Source organism: Herpailurus yagouaroundi, unplaced genomic scaffold (assembly GCF_014898765.1).
Source record: "Herpailurus yagouaroundi ecotype Mexico unplaced genomic scaffold, PumYag 162556, whole genome shotgun sequence".
Classification (NCBI taxonomy): domain Eukaryota; kingdom Metazoa; phylum Chordata; class Mammalia; order Carnivora; family Felidae; genus Herpailurus; species Herpailurus yagouaroundi.
This window is the reverse complement of record NW_024423277.1, coordinates 1-5265: the sequence shown is the minus strand read 5'-3', so window position 1 is coordinate 5265 and position 5265 is coordinate 1. Positions and strand designations below refer to the sequence as shown.

The 5265-nt window shown below is 48.7% G+C and overlaps 1 long non-coding RNA gene across 1 annotated transcript; it reads right to left on the bottom strand.

The window, feature by feature from the left end:
* Window positions 1–208: 208 nt before the first annotated feature.
* Window positions 209–1968, bottom strand: LOC121026841 (uncharacterized). Its single transcript, XR_005788461.1, has 2 exons — window positions 1035–1968; window positions 209–621 (listed from the first exon to the last, which is right to left on the bottom strand). It is a non-coding gene; the product is annotated as an uncharacterized LOC121026841 (long non-coding RNA).
* Between the last annotated feature and the right edge of the window lie 3297 nt (window positions 1969–5265).

The following is a 5265-nucleotide window of genomic DNA, read 5'->3' as shown; positions in this document are numbered from 1 at the left end:
TAGTTTGAAGACATCTGAGCTTATCTGCCAGGCCTGGGAACTAAAAAAGTTCACAAAATCCTTCTTGTTTCCAACCCTGCTGGCTCTCAGATCTGAACTGGAGTAAAAGCTTTACATTCCTGCAGCAAGACCAAGGCAAACGATGGCTTTGGCAGGGAGGTCACAGCCAAGGGAAGACAAAGGGGAAAAAAAAATCACAGTGACACAATTCAAAACTCTCCTCCACATTATACTTGCCAAGTGCTTAGCACAGTGACTGGCAAGTAGTAAGCAGTAAATAAAGGAGAGAGCCACGCAGATGCATTTCACATGCACCCCCCTCAGTCTGGCACGGTTCTGAGCTTCAAATGTCATTCATTGCGGGTGTTGAGTAGGTTGGTGCACAGTTGCTGCTGGACTAACAAGGTAAGGCTCTGAACTAGAGCCTTCGGCCACCTGGCGGTGAACTGTGCACCTACCCCACGCCAGCCCCTGAGCCGCTGCTGTCCACCTGCTTAAGGGCATCGCTGTGGGCTTCAGGCACAAGGAGATGGAGATAGGGAGTCCGTGGGAGGTGGCTGGAGGCTGTCAGTCATCCCAGGGGGGTCGCTCAGTCCCCCTTCCCTGCCTGCGAGCTGATATCTGGTGAAGAAAAGGCAGAGAATGGCTCAGAGCCCAGGAAGCTCCACCTCCTCCCTACCCTGGGGGGAAGTCCTGGAGTGCCTGACCCTCTTTGCTACCGTCAACCAGCGGGGGAACAAACACAAATTCTGGAGTCTGGCAGACCCGGACACTAACACGGCCTTACCTGGCCCACCGCTGACCACTCGCCTTGGAGGTCTGCCCGCGCACCTGCTGCTTAGAGGCGCTTCGTCTGACCATCATAGCCATTAACCGATGAACAGTGACGGTCAAGGAACAGCTGCCACCCTGTTCATCCTGGCCGCTCCAGACTGTCGATTCCCCCCTTTTCCCACGCTCTGTCCCCTTGATTTTATAACCTAACCCACGTTGGGAAAGCCTCTTCCCATTCCCATATCCGAATTCATCCTCACCTTTTCATTATCTCCACGGTTAAGACCTCCGTTTGTGTTGTATTAACTTTGTTCCGTCCGACTTCGTAAACTCCGCCCTTTCCACTGGTCCATAACTGAATCATGGGAAAGACAGACTCTATGAACGCAGTCGACCTCCTCCAGTGACACCTAGGCGAAGGAATAGGGTCCCACCAAGTTTTGGTGTTGGAAAAATTGTAATTAACATCCAAGGGCTGCTGAAGGAGGCGCGTTCTTGGCCAACAGTGTCCTGCAGGGGGCGCTGTCCACTCAGTGACTCATCACCGCTCAGAGATGGGGGTGGAGTCTGGTTTCACAGCCCGTCTGGATCCCAAGTGCTGACAGGTCAGTTGCTAAGTGTCTACTTATTAAAATGTTTGCTTTGCTAGAAGCAGTCCCAGAGAGCTCAAGGAAATCACACCCTTCTTTAAAACTGCAAGAAAGTACATGTATCCTGCAGCATACACACAATTATTTCAGAAATACGCCATCAAACCACTCCTACAACAAGCCTTAGCAAAGGTCAGGGTTTGAGAGCTGTTCTTTTTATCCTTGGAGAATGCTCCGTTAATGGGTACCGGAATCAAGGATTCTTCAGTGTGTGCGGGAATGTTACTGATTTGATATATAATTAGGTTTGTTTTTTTTTCTATTCGTATTCCAGTTCAGGTTTGCTTTTTTCTCTTTTCTGGTTTAACTTTACTTTTTTTGGATATGTAAAACATTTCCACGATTCAATGTCAAAACTATGAAAAAGAGGGGAACTCAGAGAAGTGTGTTCCTCCGATTCTACACCCCAATTCCAACGTGCGGGTGTTTTCCCCACCCCCAAGTGTTTCTCCGGCACCAGCTGGGTGTCCGACAATTCAACTCAATTCTGATGCTGTCTACCTGGAGAGACCATCAGACGCCACAGGTTAAGGGCTCAGCCCCACAAGACTGCCACCCCTCTGTCCCACCCCACCTCACCCCTTCAGATGCCAATCGCAAATCCAGGTTACTGTGGTAAGTTCCAGTGACCTCCTCCCACGGGTTTTATTAATTTGCTAGAGCGGCTCCCAGAAGATAGAGAAACACTTTACTTACTAGAATACCGGTTTATTATAAAGGCTGTAACTCAGAAACAGCCAGATGGAAGATATGCATCTGGCAGGGTACAGGGACGACGCGTGGGGCTTCCGGGCCCTCTACAGGAGCGCCACTCTCTCCAAGTCTCCACGTGCTCACCAACCCGGAAGCTCTCGGAACCCCATGCTTCTGGGTGTTTATGGAGCTTTACTGCACAGGCACGTATGATTAAATCGCCCACCACTGGTGAGGTCAGTTCAACCTCCAGCCCCTCTCCCCTTCCCTCAATGCAGGGGGTGAGCCTGAAATTTCCAACCCTCTAATCACGTGGTTTGTTCTCCAGGCAACCAGTCCTCATGGGGGGGGGGTCCCAAAGTCACCTCATTAACATAACAAAAGACACGTTTTGCCGCTCTCACCACTTCGGAAATTCCAAGGGTTTTAGGAGCGCGGTGCCAGAAACTGGGATGAAGACCAAGTACTTATTTGTTGTTATAAATCATAGTATCACAGGGACACCTGTGTGGCTTAATCGGTTGTGCGGCCAATCTTGATTTCCATTCAGGTCATGATCTCACAGCTGGCGAGATAAGAGCCCCGAGTTGGGATTCTCTCTCCTTGTCTCTCTGCCCCTCCCCTGCTTGTTCTCCCTCCCTCTCTCTCTCAGAGTGAATAAATTTAAAAAAAAAATCACAATAGCACAGTTCCCTTTCCCATCCTGGAAGTTCATTTACAGCAGCCTCCTCCAGGAAGCCCTCCACACCCACTGTTTTTATTTTTATCTTATTTCATTATTTCATTTTATTTATTATTCTCAAATTAGTTAACATACACTGTGGTCTTGGTTTCAGGAGAACACAGTGATTCATCTCTTATGTATGACACCCAGTGCTCATCCTCCTTAACGCACCCATTTAACCCCCTCAATCCAAATTCTGTCCTCTGTATTTGAGTCACTTATGGTTTGCCTCCCTCTGTTTTTATCTTATTTTTCCTTCCTTGCCCCCGTGTCTTCTGTTCAGTGTCTCAAATTCCACGTATGAGTGAAATCATAGCATATCTTTCTCTGACTGACTTATTTTACTTAGCATAATACCCTCCAGTTTCATCCACTTTGTTGCAAATGGCAAGATTTCATTCTTTTTCATCGCTGAGTAATATTCCTTCATATATATAATATATATTATATATAATATATATATATATATATATATATATATATATATATATACACACACACACACACACACACACCCCACCTCTTTATCCATTTGTCAGTTGACAGACATTTGGGCCACCTGCAAGAGGGAAAGTCTTGTTGGATGACATCTAAGAGCCCTGCCAGCTCCAGGCCACCTCATGCCCTGACACAAACCTGGACTGCTGAGCCCTCAATCCAAGAGAGACAAGGTGGAGGCCAGAACAGTGGGTGTGGAGTGCTTCCTGGAGGAAGCTGCTGTAAATGAACTTCCAGGATGGGAAAGAGAACTGTGATATTGTGATTTATTTTAATAAAATAAAATAAAGTAATAAAATAAAATGACTTTCCCCTTGCTGATGGAAACCAGTAAGTCAGGCTTCTGGCCACCTGGGCAGGAACCTTGTGCACACTCCCTCCAGGAAAGGTAAATCCTCTCTGGCAGTGCGTGGGGTGGGGGGGAGGTGCTCACCTTTATCCAGCTGCTTCCAACCAGCGTGTTTCCATCTAAATCCTCTTACAACACTGTCTGAGGGCTACTCTTCCAAGAAAGACACAGAGGCATGGAAAGGTCAAAAGACCCGACTGCTCTGACCTCTACAGTCCTTGCCTTTCAAGCAGCATCACACAAAAACGTAACATTCTGCCCCTCCTGCTACTCAGTTTCATCCTCGGTTCCCAGCTTGTACCTGCAGCAGCTGCTGCCGTTGCCTTGCAGGCTTCCAAGCCAGCAGTGCACAAGCCATTTTTAGCTCTTCCTGCTCCTTCACCCTGGCATCCAGTCTGTGGGCACAGAATCCAGCCCTCTAGGGCTGGAGGAAACCACAAAGGGCATGCAGTTCGGCCTGCCCACGCAGCACTTGGATTCCCTCTGAACAGTGGTAGAAGCCATTGCCCAGGCTCAGCCTAAACACTGCCCCCCACCTTCGTGCCAGGGAGGTGGCCACTTCCTGACATTATCTGTTACATCTTGAAACAGTTATGATGTTCAGAAGAGACAGCCTTGGGCGGAGCTGAAATCCGCCTCCCTGTTGCCTCTCCTTTTTACTTCCCTCACACACTTCACTGGTCCTGGATTTTTTTTCCTGGGGTATCACAGAATCGACCTTCCCCCACCCCATCTTTGCCCTTTAAACCTGAAGGTTAGGGGGCGCCTGGGTGGCTCAGGTCATGATCTCACTCTTCATGAGTTCGAGCCCCACGTTGGGCTCTCTGCTGTCAGCAAGGAGCCTGCTTTGGAACCTCTGCCCCCTCTCTTTCTGCTCCTCCCCCACATGCTTTCTCTCTCTCTCTCTCTCTGAAAAATAAATAAACTTAGGGGGCACCTGGCTGGCTCAGTCAGTTAAGTGTCCAGTCATGATCTCACAGTTTGAGTTCGAGCCCTGCGTCAGGCTTTGTGCTGACAACCTGGAGCCTGGAGCCTGCTTTGGATTCTGTGTCTCCCTCTCTCTCTGCCCCTCCCTGCCTCACACTCTTTCTCTCAAAAATACAAACATTAAAAATACATATAGGGGTGCCTAGGTAGCTCAGTCAGTTAAGTGTCCAACTTCTGCTCAGGTCATGATCTCAAGGTTCATAGGTTCGAGCCCTGCATGGGGCTCTGTGCTGACAGCTCAAAGCCCAGAAACTCCTCGCTCTCTGCTCCTCCCCTGCTCGCACTCTGTCTCTATCAAAAATGAATAAACGGTAAAATAAATAAATAAATACACACACACACACACACACACACACACACACACAAATAAACAAACTTTAAAAAATAATACAAATTTAAAATAAACGTGAAGGTTAGGATCACACCCCCGCCCAGGGTAAATATTCCCCAGTGCTCCATTGGACGTGGCTTCAAATCACTAGCCTGTCTGGCCCCTACTCCAAACATGCTCCCGTTTAGGCAAGTCAAGCATTGTAAACTCTGCCTGTGAGGCCCAAGCAAGTGACCTCGGGGGGGGGGGGGGGGGGGGG